The sequence below is a fragment of the Anas platyrhynchos genome, chromosome 3 (assembly GCF_047663525.1).
Source record: "Anas platyrhynchos isolate ZD024472 breed Pekin duck chromosome 3, IASCAAS_PekinDuck_T2T, whole genome shotgun sequence".
NCBI classification, from domain to species: Eukaryota; Metazoa; Chordata; class Aves; order Anseriformes; family Anatidae; genus Anas; species Anas platyrhynchos.
Window position 1 is genome coordinate 78,970,148 of NC_092589.1, and position 15,547 is coordinate 78,985,694.

At 36.2% G+C, this 15,547-nt stretch overlaps 1 long non-coding RNA gene across 2 annotated transcripts in view; it reads right to left on the bottom strand.

The window, feature by feature from the left end:
• Positions 1–15,547, bottom strand: part of LOC119716647 (uncharacterized) — a 155,549-nt gene that overhangs the window by 98,691 nt on the left and 41,311 nt on the right. For both annotated transcript variants that reach the window (XR_011807870.1, XR_011807871.1), the window contains one exon: positions 14,838–15,015. This is a non-coding gene — a long non-coding RNA (uncharacterized lncRNA). The remainder of the gene's footprint in view (positions 1–14,837; positions 15,016–15,547) is intronic.

The window sequence follows — 15,547 nt, forward strand, 5'->3', positions numbered from 1 at the left end:
GAATTTACCAAGGGACTATACAATAATTAAGATGTGAAAAAGGCCATAATGAAAAAAAAAATACAGTTTCTAGGATTCTATTCCAGGAATAAACATGGAAATGAAATCTTTCTCTTACCCCGAAGAGCTGAACATAAAATTTAACATATTTGACCATTATATTTTCTTAAATAATGTTCCCATAGTTCTCACATAAATAAAACAGGAAGTGTAAAAAACACATTTTCAAATAGCAAGCATTATGGGTTGATATTCATCCCATGTGATTTTATCCATCCCAAAGTTAAATATTGAGTCTAAGCTATTTCTAAGACCTAGAACAGTCACTGGAGAAAAATACACCAGTATTTGATGAATCGCTTCTAGAGTTTTTATGCTGTCTGTGGAAAATAACCATGATCTGTTGCAAACAAGTTGTTTTCTCCTTCTATCTCATTTTCTGGAGGAGTTATATGTGCAAAGATAATTTGGGTTTGGGTTGGGTTGTCTTTTTCTTCTTTGTTATTTGTTTGCTTTATTTAAATTTTGATCTGCTTTTCCACTGGAGTCAGTGAGATGGATTGCCCTCTGAAGATGCCTCTCTTTCTCTCCATTGCCTGCCTGCATGGCTTAGATAAAATACTTGCATTTGTATAAGTCACCTTTAGTTACTCCGTGTAACTAAAATGCAGTAAATCTAACTCATTGACAGGCTTCAAAATGCAGTAGCTTCTTTAATTCAAATATTTTATATCATCAAATGATGATAAACAATGAGTAGAGTGCAACAGTTGCAAATGACCACCTAGTTGAATGGTCACTGCAAAATGTACAGTTACAAATACAGTTATTTATACAGTCTAATGCAAGTATACAGGTAACTGGGAGCAAAGAATTAAGATTTTTCTTCAAAAAATAGTATTACAAGAAATTATAAATGTCTGTCTCTGTACAATTTCTTCATGCAGTGCTGTGGCATTAACAGTTAAGGAAATTGCCATATACTAAGGAACAGAAGCAAGGAATAGTCATGTAACATTTTGGTGAGACCACTATCAAAAGGAAGGTCAAAAGTGTAGGTATTTACAAATCGGAAAAAAAAAATACTGAGACAGCTTAAAATATACTTCATAAAAACACTGATGGACCCTTTTTCATGCATGGGAGTGGAAATGAATTTTTCATCTGTGATCAGGCAGGGCAAAGGTGAAAATTTTAGGGAAAGGAAGATTATAAGTGGTACATGTGCCCTCCTGTGGGAATCTAAAACTTAGATCAAGTTTAGGCTCTCTTTAGAGTTAGTGAACAGAATCAAATACCTTTACAGAATAATTTGCCTCATCATAAACAGATACCTAAAATTATGTGAAATGCACCTGGCCACAGGTTTGCAAATGTGACTGCAATCTATCAGAAAGGCAAGAAGGAAGATCCAAGGAATTACAGGCCTGTCAGTCTACCTCAGTACCAGGGAAGGGTATGGAACAGGTCATCTAGAATATCATCATAGAGCACATATGTGACAATCATGATCAGAACCAGCCAGCATGGGTTTATGAAAGGTGGAACCTGCCTGACTAATGTGATCTCCTTCAGTATGACCACCTTACTAAATGAGGGAAAGGCTGTGGATGTCATTTTACCTGGATTTTAGTAAAGTGCTTGACACTGTTTACCACAGCATTCTCCTGGAGAAACTGGCTGCATATGGCTTGGACAGGTGTACAGTTTGCTGGATGAAGAACTGGCTGGATGGCCAGGCTCAGGGTCATAGTGAATGCAGTTCAGTCCAGTTGGTGGCCAGTCACCAGGGCTCAGTACTTGCGCCAGTTTTGGTTAATGTTTTTATCAACAATCTTGATGAGGAGATTGAGTACACACTTAGTAAGATCACAGACAATGCCTGGTCAAGTGGCAGAGTCCATCTGCAGGAAGGCTTTGTAGAGTGATCTGAGTAGGCCAAGTCCAATCAAATGACATTCGATAAGAGTAGGTGCCAGGGTCCTGCACTTGGGTCATAACAACCCCTGCAGCAATACAGCTTAGGGGAAGAGTGTCTGGAAAGTTGCCCAGTAGAGAAGGACTTGGGGCTGCTGGTCTACAGCCAGCTGAACATGAGCCATCAGTGTGCCCAGGTGGCCAAGAAGGCCAATAGCAACCTGGCCTGCCTCAGAAATAGCGTGGCCAGCAGGATTAGGGAGGAGATTGTCCCCTTGTACATGGCAGTGCTAAGACCACACCTCAAATATTGTGTTCAGTTTTCGGCCCCTCACTACAAGGCTATTGAGCTGCTTGAATGTGTGCAGAGAAGAGCAATGAAGCTGGTGAAGGGACTAGAAAACAGGTGTTATGAGGAGCAGCTGAGAGAATTGTGATTGTTTAGTCTGGAGGAGAGGAAGCTAAGGGGAGACCTCATTGTCCTCTACAACAGAAAGGAGGCTACAACAAGGAGGGTGTCAATCTCTTTTCTCAGGTGACAAGTGACAGGATATAGAAAATGGCTTCGAGTTGTGCCAGGGAAGGTTTAGGTTGGATATCAGGAAGACTTTCTTCACAGAGAGGGTGGTCAGGCATTGGAACAGACTGCCTGAGGAAGTGGTGGAACTTCCCCATGCCTGGAAGTATTTAAGAAACGTCAATGTGGCACTAAGGGACATGGTTTAGTGATGGGACTTATTAGGTTGGGTTGGTGGTTGGAACTGGTGATCTTGAAGGTCTTTTCCAACCTAGATGATTTGAGAATTCTACACCTTTTTCTCTCACGTTCTAGTGAGAGGAGCACAGATGACTAGGTCAGACTGAGATATCTATGCTTTATATGTCTACAGCTAGGTGAGATGCAGTTCAACCTGTATTACTTTCTAGAGTCAGATTGTCTTTCAGGAGCTGTACTGTTATCACCAGAAAAATGATAATCTGTATTTTTCTTTCTCTTGGGGGGGAAACTGTATGCACTTGCCTGCATGTGAGAGTGTAGAGAGAAAAGAAGAGGGAATATTTCAGTAGCTTAGGGCACTAGTGCATAATCACGAGATTTTTCGTTTCAGCTTTCAGCTTGAAATTACAGATCTAACTTCCATTTGTGACTGCTATGACTGTACTGAGATTAGCATTTACCATATCACTCTCTACAGCTGGTATCAGTGAAAATATTTATGCACACAGTGAGAGGAGAAAAGTATCTGCCAAAACCTGTGGGTGCCACTAAAAACAACATTTCTTTCAAATCTGTGTCTTTGTACAATGCGCAGCACAATGGTACCCTGCTTACAGTTAGAAATAGCAGGCACTACCATAATCCACATAATAAATTAAGAATATTTATTTCCCTGCTGTAATAATTATATCTAGAGACAATTAAGTGCTATAAGTGCAAGAGAGCATCATCCACGTGACTGAGGTGAGAGATGTAAAGTTCCTAAAAAAGCCCCCCATAACCAGATGTGGCTGTAAAGTCCAGTCTTTAAGTTCGCCTTGGATTTTTGGTACACAGATATAGTGCACATGAAAATAAAACTAAGTAAAATATGAACATGCAGAGCTCCCTTAGGCTTAGCCTATGGATAGTAAAACAGTTTAGAGTTTCAAACACTATGATGATAGCAATCATTCTTAGATACTTTTTATTCACTGATAGATGATGGGGTGGTACCAGAGCCAGATAACTAAAAACCAGATGGATTGTAAAGTCTGTGCCAAGTCTTCTCAATATAAATTGCTGAACGAACTGTTCTTTCTTACCAACATTTGGCATAGACTATACTTGTGGGTTTTGTTGTTTTTTTGTTTTTTTTTTTTTTTTCTTCTTTCTTTCTTTTTTTTTAATTGCCATTGCTACAAACCATAGAAGGGTTTGTGTGACAGTGATGGAATGCTGACCTCGCTGAAGGAAGAAAGACCAGTTTTACCTTAGTTAATGAATAATAGTTGCCATTTTCTGTAATTCTTCCCCCCTTTACTGTCACAAATGGTCTTATGATAATAATCATAGTATATAATCTGACACAAGTGCTCTTAAAAAAATTTCTAGTAAAGGACTGCAGCCTCTGTGGGAGGTAACTGTCGGAATTATCTTAAACCACTACCTGTCTTCCACTACAATAGAAAAGGCCTTTAATCGAAATAATCCTTTTTCAAACGAGCAACTTTTTTTTTTTCCCTCTGCAATTCACTCATCTTAAAAAGAGCACTATAGCTTTTGTGCATAACTTAATTCATTCTTCAAGACAAGTACAAAATTTGTCACTGACATTTAGCGCCAGCCGTAGGCAATGGATAAAATGAACTAGTTAGCAATTTAACCTGTAAAAAAAACAGAGTGGGATGAACAATTTTCTGCCATCAAAGCAAATGGCTAACATTTAGCAAGATTTTATTTTTATTTTTCAGCCCATCCCATCCTCAAGAATAAAGAAGTCAGGCTAACATTTTTTCTGGGTCCTAAATCTTCCTCTCAGCCTATTTCTTTAATGGTTTAAAGTAAATGACTATCCAGAGGATAATTAGGCACTGTGCTGTCGCATCGTGTCAGGTCACAGCTGGATTTAGTCAGCATTAACCTTTGGGGAGAATTGGAATATCAGTATCATTTAAAATTAAAGACGTGTAAGCAGGCATTTCTGGAGATGTTAGAAAAGTAATTGTCTGTAAATTGTTTGACCTTGAGATTTAATTGCATGCACAACACACATTCTAGCAAGAACCCTGGACTGTGTTCATTCTCTTGCACCTCTGTACCTCTCACTTTGCAGAACCCATTAAGCTACCTGTGGATTTTTCTGTAAAATATTAAAGATTGTTTTATACTGAGAACTAATGCTTTTAAGTGAGACCTCTTACAAACAAAACTGTTAAATAGGTGTAGTGTAGACCTCACCTATTTGAATTTCTGCCCTTTTATACACTTGGAAATGTTTATATATACATAGAAAATACTCCCATTAAATATCTATGCTTAATTTTTATTCCCCTTTTTTTTTTTTTTCTAACAAGTTTGCATATTATGCCTTATTCCCTTTTTCCCTAATGAGACAGCTTATGCTTTCAAAGTCCCTCAAGCTAGGCAAATCTCTCCACTGCTTCCACTGTTAATAATGAAACTTCATAATTATACAAATCCAAGGTGGCCAATCAGCTTCTAAAGCTGAGCCTTCGGGTACCTCTTGCATTATTTATGTGGTACTCGGGCCTGTGAACTCACTTGCTTATATTAGAAGTCTAATTAATATTTAATCACACGTAGAGAGGGCACAAAGAGCTGTGCTAGTACCCAAAAGAAGTGCTAGTGAAAGTGTACACAGGTGCTTGTTTGCCTGTGTCTATGTGGATGCTGCAATACACACACTCACACAAGCTCATTAGAAACACTCGTCTCAGATGGGGACATACGCAAGTCTTTGAAGATGTTAACATATATCAATAAAGACATATATGGTTTTGATCCTGACTGTGAAACAGCTTTCTCAGGTGATGCTGAAACCACTTTGAGACTCTCCAGGAAGATTACAGTATACGAAAACCAATGTCAAGGAAAGCAGTTTAGGCTTCTTGGCTCAGGAATTACTTTCTAAATTACTACAGACAGAACCCTGGGGGCAGATTCTCCATTCATGTTGGCACTAAGTCATCAGATGCGAGGTTCTTGCTTTTATGATAGTCCATGAGAAAAAAGCACCCTCCATGTACCCTCGCTTTGAGGTACGTGTCATAACCATCTCTTCCCTGTTTTGGGGATGTTGGATAATCCCACTTTTTAGCTTGCAAGAGGAATACATTTCTTGAAACAGCAATTTATGATCATGATGATATAAGTTCTATACACAGACTCTGACAGTATGAAAACTTTTTTGATGGGAGGGAAGAGAGATCCATATCTAGAAAACACTGATTATGCCAGTCAAAGCAGTAAGAAAATGCCCAGTCTGATTATTATAAATTCCACTTAGCACGAGGTAGTTTAAAATTATTAAACGTTTCATTTCACCACACCAATGAAACTACTAGTTACTTCAACTAGCATTTCCAAAGAAGCCATTAACTTAATATTTCTGAGTTACCATCCACTCAGACCACTGAAATCTTTCCCTATATTTGTGGTATTACTTTTAAGGTAGTCAACTGAACTGGACATAATGAAGACAATGAAGACATGAGACATGGACATAATGAAAAGACTTCAACATAAGGCCATGAACAGGATGAAGGGACTGGAGCAACTCTCCTCTGGGGAGAGGCTGAGAGAGCTGGGACTGTGCAGCCTGGAGAAGAGAAGGCTTAGGATTGGATCTCATCAATCCATACAAATACCCGAAAGGAAGGTGCAAAGAGCACAGACATGCTCTTTTCAGTTCAGCCCAATGACCAGACAAGAGGCAATGAGCACAAACAGGAGCACAGGAGGTTCCATCTGAACACTAGGAAGCAATTCTTTACTGTGTGGGTGACTAGGCACTGGCACAGGTTGCCCAGAGAGGTGGTCTACCTCGTTTGAGATCTTCAAAAGCCATCAGGACATGGTCCTAGACAAACTGCCCAAGGGGGCCCTACCTGAGGAGGGGGGTTGGGTCAGATGACCTCCAGAGGTCCCTTCCCAATTCAGCCACTCTGTGATTCTTATAAAACAAAGAATATATTTTTTAATCTATTTTTAGTACCTGATTTTTTATATTTTATTCATATTTTATAGTTTAATTCTAAAATTAAAGTGTAAAAACTTTGCACATTAACAGAAATATTCATTTTTTTTCTGCTGTGTTGATTCGTTTTGAAGACAGGACCATGCAAAGTTCCTATGCTTCTCCCAACTTCATTTTGGTTGAAACTTGTCTTTGAATATAATTCAAAGTTGTAAAGAGTTTTAATTATTTCAAACATCAACCTAGCTAAAATTTGTTGAAATCAGATGTCACAGATCCAATGATACTGATCAAGGTCCAGTCTTGAATGTCTTTGCAGTCTTGAATGAAGTGTGCTACAGAAATAGAATGTATTATAATCATTAAACAATTAATTGAAGTACTATAAAACATTGCAGTGATAGTCCTTCAATGAGCAATCCTTTCTTCCCTTTCCAGTCTCACTTTCCTCTTAAAATACAGATTCCAGACATTAAACTTGTCTACATTACCTTCTCCAACTATATCATTGTATAAGATAAAACATCTCATTAATGCAGCCTCAAAACTAACCTCAGTGGTGCAAAATACTTCTTGCAAAGCAACTTAAAAGATGTAGGAAACTTTGTGAGTTAATATAGTTGACATCAAAGTTCTTAAAATCAAACTGATCCTAATAAACAGTGAACAATGTCTCTTGATGCATCACCTTCCTTTGATACAGAGGACCTTCCATAGTAAATTGATAGAAATAAATGAATTAGTCCACCATGCATTCCATACCATTCCACATATGTAATGTATGTACATACGAGGTATTGACATTGGTTTGCTAAACACCGCAGGCAATCACTGCAAAAATAGACATGCATATATTAACTCAGTTATATATTTTAAATTAAACCAAATTCCAATATATCTTGATTTTTTTCTCTTTTCAGGGACAAAAATAGTGAAGGATTAAATGCATGCCAGGAACCCAGTACCAAGCATCTGGCAAATTTATGGGTTCTTGCATCCATTTTCCAGTGCTACAGTCCCAGAGGTGCATGAAATGAGAAGAAACATTTGTTGTAGTTCCAGGGAGAGTTTGCAATTTCATAACTCTTATTTAAGATACTTTCATGTTTAAAAAAAAAATAAAAATAAATAAAATAAATAAATAAATAAATAAATAGATAAATAAAAAACTTGCAACCATGTTTACACTACTTTCTTACACTGACAGGCAGAATTTGAAATGACACTATATATGTTTAGTAGGGAATAATCCTTCATTAACAAGAACTGGATGAATTGCAGTGTTTTTCTATTTTTATCCACCTTTCTTTTACACTCTGGTTACTATTTTAACAACACACTAGGTAAGTGTAAGGACAAAGAGAGTGCTGTATAATATCAGCAGCTGCAGAGGTAAAATAATTTGTTTCCAAGAATCATCAAAAACTTGGCTGTTTTTAAAGTACCATGTGAAAATATTTTCCAATATTTTTCTACATTGTGGTTGTTTGCTAAATACACCATTACACTACCAACTTCAAAGCTTAAACTTGATCTACCTAAGACTTGTCTATTCACAGGTAAATAGAGGGAAAAAAGAAGATTTTTAAAAAGATTTAAAAGATTACTAGCTTCCATATTCCATTCCAGTTTTAATATAGGATTGTTCTATTAACTGTATTCTCTAATGGTCTGGTCAGCCTACCATTAAATTATTCAAATCAGGATAAGGGACCTGATTCTCATCTGGCATATATCAGTATAGTTTCATTGATTTAAATAGGGCTATACCAATTTACATCTCCTGTGAATCATGCCTATCATTTCAATCAGAATGATTAAATGATTAGGTTCCTAGTATATTAGCATAAATTGGTAATAACTAATGACTGCTCATAATTCTCTGCCTTTTTGTAAAGCCCTTTTCAAGCATAGGAGCATTCACCTGGTAGAAGGGTGAATGCATAAGCCATTGTCACATATGCATCTGAATAGCGATACACAGCAAAGCCAAAACCATGGAAATGATGTACAGTCCTTCTAAACCTACAACTCATTCAAGAAATGAAAGAGAATTTTTAGCTGAGATTAAAAGAACTGAAGCTACTATTTTACGGTAGTACAAAATAATAACACTGCAATCTTCAATAAACGGCCTAAAAGGGTATTAATTTTATGCTATAAAAAGACTAATATGCCTTTTGTTGAAAGAAAACTTGACTTCAGAAGCAGATTATTTGAGAAAAAATAACAGTTTTTATTAAAAAGAGGATGACTTAGTAACTGTCAAAATAAAGAAAAATCAGTTATGATGTCACATGTGAACTAATAAAAAACGGAGAACACTTTTGCTGTAGTGTGTCTTGTTAAACATCCTGATTTCAAATCCTCAAACAATCACCTGGATCATTAACAAACCTAGCACCAACTAGGATGTTCTTTTCCCCATAGATTTAGCAAAATGCAGTCATTCCTACTTTTAGACTTGAGTGTGAATCAGGGATATTTCATCTTTGTCACATAGGGAACACTTCCTGGACAATTCAGTAGCTTCACAGGATGGCAGAGAGGAGAAGGCACAGAAGCAAAAGTATCTGTCTCTATGCCAGAAACCCCTGCCTTCTAAAAAACAGATTTTCTTGTACATCAATCCAAGGCAAAGGAATTAGCTCCCATAATAATCAAAATCATAATTTAAATGTAAGATTAATTTTCCAGATAAATAAAAGCAGTAGACTAGAAAAAAATTCACATAGGGACAAATGATTAACACAGACCTTACTCTTTAGTGAATATAATACACCAAAGATGTACTGTGAAACTTGAGAGAAATCATTGATTTGAAACACATGCCCATAGAGCAAGGTCATAGAATCATGGAACTACAGAATATCTGGAGTTGGAAGGGACCCACAAGGATTACTGAGTCCAACTCCTGGTTCCACACAGAAACCACCCAAAAACCAGGCCATGTGTCTGAGAATGCTGTCCAAGCGCTTCTTGAACTCCTGCAGCTCAGTGCTGTGACCACTGCCCTGAGGAGCCTGTCCCAGTGCCCAACCACCCTCTGGGTGCAGAACCTTTCCCTAATCCCCAGCCTGACCCTCCCCTGTCCCAGCTCCATGCCATTCCCTCTGGTCCTGTCGCTGTCCCCAGAGAGCAGAGCTCAGCGCCTGCCCCTCCGCTCCCCTCCTAAGGGAGCTGCAGGCCGCCATGAAGCCTCCCCTCAGCCTGCTCTGCTCAGGGCTGAACAAACCCAGGGACCTCAGCTGCTCCTCATATGTCTTCCCCTCCAGACACTTCACCATCTTCATTGCCTTCTTTGGCTGCTCTCAAATATTTTTATATCTTTCTTATATTCTGGTACCCAAAACTGCACACAGAATGATGGTGATGTATAGTGATGTAAGTTAATACTTATCTTCAGATAGGATCTACTAAGGCAGTGTCCTGCGCAGCAAGAGGCATTTCCTTAGTTTCCTTAGATTTTATGTACTTCCGCTATTTAAGTTACAACAGTATTGAAGGGACTTATCATAAGATCAGAAACTGATATCCAAATAATAAAGAAGATACAGACAGAAAACAGAATGTAAAATTATCATGAAATTACTAAAAAGTGCTTTGTATTGAAAAATGGAAGAAAAAAAGAAGAGATCAAAAGAGAAAAAAAATGAAAGAAAAGGGGTGAGAGAAAGAAGGGAGGAGAGAGAGAAATTAAGAGAAGAGAAAGAATATGAAACTAACCTTACTCACAGTCAAAATGTCATTCAGCGATCTTGTTTTCATTCCTAGAGAGTACCTGTATTAAACCCATTTTTATTAAAAGTGGGGTTTGCTGCCCAGCCTGCCTTCACCTTCTAAATATATATATATATATAGACACACAATCAATCTTTCAGTCCTGATCAGAATAATTCATTTCAAATCCTTTTTCAAAATTCCTTTTTTTTTTTTTTAATCCAAGACTTGTTTAGAATTTCTATACAAATTTACGAATATCAAGACCTTGAACTTCACTGTAGGTGTTTCCAAACAGGTTGCATTGGAAAAAAAGAAAAAGGAAAAAAAAAAAAAAAAAAAAAAAAAAGGACCTTAGATATAACTTGCAAATATGACACACCTTTTAAATAATATTTTTTGGAGTTTTGCTGATGAAGAATAAATACCCAATATAGCTAGGAAACATTGCTGTAAGTTAAATTTGCGACATACCTGTACTTATACACTTGGATAAATATCTATTGGGCGTGTCTAACCAAGCACACTCTCTTACATGCTTTACACTTACACACATATTTTGAAGAGTATTTATCAAACTCTTCAAAACTGATCCAGAAATTAAACAGGTTTTCTTCAGTAATTAATGCATCAGTAATATAATTATTGGTAAACTTCAGTTCCTCCACTACCCAGCTTTCCTAGCTTCACTTTGAGATTCAGATACACCATAATCCGAATATTTTACAAATCCAGATTAAACAAAAACACACACACAAAAAAAAACCTTGTTTTCCTTTTTTCTGACTTCTGTAAAATCACTGAAACTTGGTGCTCTTTTAGTCTCAGCTAAGGGAGTTGTTGATTAAAACTATTTTTACAAAAGCCTTGCTTCTTTAAATGAACAGAGTGTAAACTGATTTTAGGTGTTTTTGTATCTTCTACAAGGGGCAAAATATGCAATAGAATACAGAAACTCCACTTTGGAAAAATGGATGACTGAGATCAAATATATGATTTTTCTCTCTGCTTCCCATGAGTGTCTCACATAGTTTAAATACTACTAAATATTTGCTACTTGGGTATATTTACACAGAATCATTCTTCTAAGCTCCCTTGAAAGTCAATGGGAGGTTTCTGGTTGACTTCACTGAGGTAAGGATGAGGTATTATACAGCCAAAAAGTGTTCTTAGTGATTCACGTTTGGTGTGCACATACTCAATTTTCAAGTCTTATTCTTTAACATCTCCTTCTGAGACTAAAGAAATACTATAAAGTTTGTATCTTCTCCACAACCTCTATCTTAATGAGTGAGGAAGGAAACAAGAGAATAACACTGAAGTGCTTGGCACTGTATCCTCTATTTCTGCCACCTAGAAATACCACAGAAATCTTTTTTTTGCTGCATAGAAACAAGATTCATCTAGCCTACATTACAAAAGTGATTAAAAGAAGGGAATTAAACTGACTTAAAATACAACTGTGTGAGAGAATCCTAACATACATTTGACACCAATGTATACCTCTGATATATACATATATTTAATATATTCTGTCTTCTCTAACCTTTGTTCAATGAAATTCTAACACCTTGACGTGCAAAACAGAACCAAAGTAAGCAATTCTTTGCAAAATACTTCAGTCAGGTTAGAGCTGATGAGGCTCTCCTTCATTCTGGAGGGTATCTGAAGAGTATCTCACAAGTGTTTGAATTACAGGGACTTTTTATCAGTGGTTTTAAATTTTAGAGAAATTTTGACAATAATTTAAGTTTATAAAAATCTCTCCACATCGCTGTTTATATTTGTAAGTTCGCTAGTGTAGAATGTGAAATAAAATAGTATGGCAATCAATGTCAAGAGTTCAATATTTTGGATTTATTCGCTGTCTATCATTAAAGAGTTATGCACTTTGAAGAAGTGTATTCCAGTGTGGTACCTCCTCGGTAGCCTTTTCCATAGCTACAATTTTCCTACTGTGCTGCCAAGCATCTGCATATTAATAAGTAACAGCATTTAATGAGAGGAAGCACTCCAAAGTTACACACTTAACTCACTGTCTTTATTCACTGTATCATAGTAAAAACGTACACTTATGCCAAAGGGAAGTTATGCCTTTAAACTGCAACTATAAATTGCAACTAACATGCTGAAGCAAAGATGTCACAGTTATACATAATTACCATTTCTACAGGAGCCTGTTTCCTGTGGTGACAGTAACATATTTAAAAGATACCATTTTCAGTCTTTGATGTCACTTTTTTCATACAAAACTGTGGTGTTTTTTTTTCCACGAAGAACCCCATTCAACAGCCCAGTCTTATCCAGTAAAGCACTTAAGCATATGCTTAGATCCCATTTATTTCAAAAGAACATAGGCACATGATTATGATTTTTTTCTGAAAAGGGATTGAACTTAAGTATATGTTTCAAATGCTTTGTCATATTGAAACCTAAAACAGAAGCATGAGTCCTAACTGCAATACTGCTCATGCTCCCTGCTACCCAGGAATTTTAGCAACAATAAGTTTTATCAAGTTTTATAGGTTTATTTTTCCAAATACTGTTTTAGTATCATTTTGTCTTATCACGTACCACATGCTGTAAGCTTATTACAAGCCAACAAAAAGTTTGAAAAATATTAAGCTTAATCATATTTGAATCTTTAATACTGTACCAGTGCTCCTCATGGCTTAAAGACCATAAGCTTTAAATACCACAGAAGCTTTTTTTTTCCCTCATATTTGAAATGAGAATGCTAAGAAAGGTATCTGCTGCTTACACAACAGGTTGTAAACCAGAAATTCACAGAGAAGCCAGGGGAAAAACTCTTCCTACATCTAATGTATTTCTCTTTCTACCCTTTGCTTTTTCTTATATACTGTAATAAAAAAGGTGTTTTCCTAGATAAATACCACAGGACAAAGAATACAGTTTGATTGGCTCCCTTATGCTACCAATTTTATTTCCAGCAACCTAGCCATAAACAGTGCCCAGATTGCACAGCAAAGGAAACCATCACCTATTCCCCTTGTAATAAATACCTCTATATTACTCAAAAACTGGGGAAACTTCCTAAACAACCTAATCACAAAAGTCACCCTTTATAGAAATACTTACTGTCCAATGTCTCAGTGTTTATTTGTTGTGTTGGATGGTTGGTTGGTCTTCAATTAACATGATTATTCTAGCAGTTTGTGGCTGTTTTAATATTTATACATTAAGGGTGTCACACAAGGAAGGCTGTCATCATTATTCTTCCAAGAGAAAATTGGGTGCAGTTTTCCTCAGGGCCCTTCAGTGATTCTCATGAGTAGGGTAGACCATAACGGCTGTTGAGGTACATACAATGTGTTGCCTCTTCTTCATAAGCTGTTTACATTTTCTCTCAGGATAATTTGTTACAGCTAGAGCACAGAACTGAAAATTCAGAAATATATATTCCATTTCTCACTGGGCCACAGACTTCCTATATGGATCTTGAACAAATTGTTTTACTTATTCTGTTTCTGCCTTTCACATCTGAAACGCAGAGATAAAAGCAACAGGAACACTTCAAGACTTACTTCATTAAAATTGGCAAAGAACTTACAGGTCATTGAATGGAGGCTGCTGTAGATTAACATATTAAAAGTTTTCATATTTTATTTGTGACCTATTTTAATTGATTTAGGATGCTTCCAAAATAGAAGCAACAGAAAAATTTAACACTATGTCATTGGTATAGATGTCTAGTTTTATAGACCAGTAAGTGTAACTGAAAGTTATGAACAGGTTTCCTCTATTTGGGCTGTATACCCAATTACTAACATACACTTTGGGAATAACCTTCTTCAGATGGAAAGTTAAAATGAAGCTAAATGCAATATAAACACTTACACACACACATTACATATAGAAAATATGTGCATGGAGTACTAGTTGAAAGAAAGAAAAGCATTCCCTTGATTGTGTTACAAGGACATAGTTCTTCAAGCTCAAAGATAAATTGTAGAAATGCTCTGAAAATAAATGCTTGTAATTAACTAATATGAGATTTTATATAAGATCCTTTGTTTAAAAAGTGTCTTCTTGTTAACGTACTGTGGTTAAAACAAAATAAAATAGGTAGCATAGGAAGAAAAGACGTATTTGTATTTTTAAAAATAATAAAATCTGCTTTATTCCAATGGCATTTTTCCTCATTTTTTTTCCTTTTAAAAATAGAAATTCCATTTTCCTGTCTGAATTCAAAATGATTGACTGGAGCACAATATTAAGTAATAAATAAAACAGTCCCAGTGCCTGAAAGACTCCTGAATAAAGAGAAAATTATTTTTGGATTTTCCTTCTGATCAGATATGAAATATTCTGAAACGCCACCTCTATAATTTGATAAAAAGCTTGATATCCCCAAATGAAAATAGGATTCAGCACTTTCATTTTTCTGTCTCTAAAGGAACCTCTAGGTAAACTGATTTTAAAAAAATGAAAATCTCAAGCATAAAGGTGGGAGTAATGAAGCAAGTTTAAATATGCGCTGACCTTTGAAATGAACTGCATTCCATGTTGTTTGGCCAAGAAGCTGGCTGTGTTGCTGTCTCCATCAATTTCCACAGCATGAAAGATGTGGGTTTTGGAGCTGCCCTGCTCTCTGGTGGATGTTGATAGGCATCGCTGCAAATACACCAGTGCTGATAGTAACAGCCTTATGTTCATTGCTCTGAAATATTAAAAAGAAATCCACAAGGGATAAAAGTGTAAGCATCTTCTTTTGTTGTTGCTGTTCACCATAGGAATTTACCCAGAGGTGGCTGTATTTTATTTTCCCCTTGTTTGGTTAAAAAAATAAAATCCTACAATGTTTTATTTAGTAGCAATATTAAAATAAAAAGAAGAAAGCAAAAAGAAATGTATTATTTTTGGAAGCTAAGAGTAATATGCTGTTTGACAGCATCTAATAGCAAAGAAATATTATGTGATTTTATTCACAAATTCGCACACAAATTCAGAAACTGATATGTACTTTATTATGCACTTTTAGTTATATAATTATCTCATTTTTCCACTCTGGTTTTATTATCTAAGTTTCACTAGTTTTATTTACTAGTGATGTGCTAATCTGAAGCTGTTCACTAGACCAGCTTCAAATGGCATTCTTTTAGTAATCTCAGTATTTGATATCAACATGGAAGATTACCATTTGAGTAGTTTTAATAACAACCTAAACAATCTAAATATTTGTACCTGTTCTT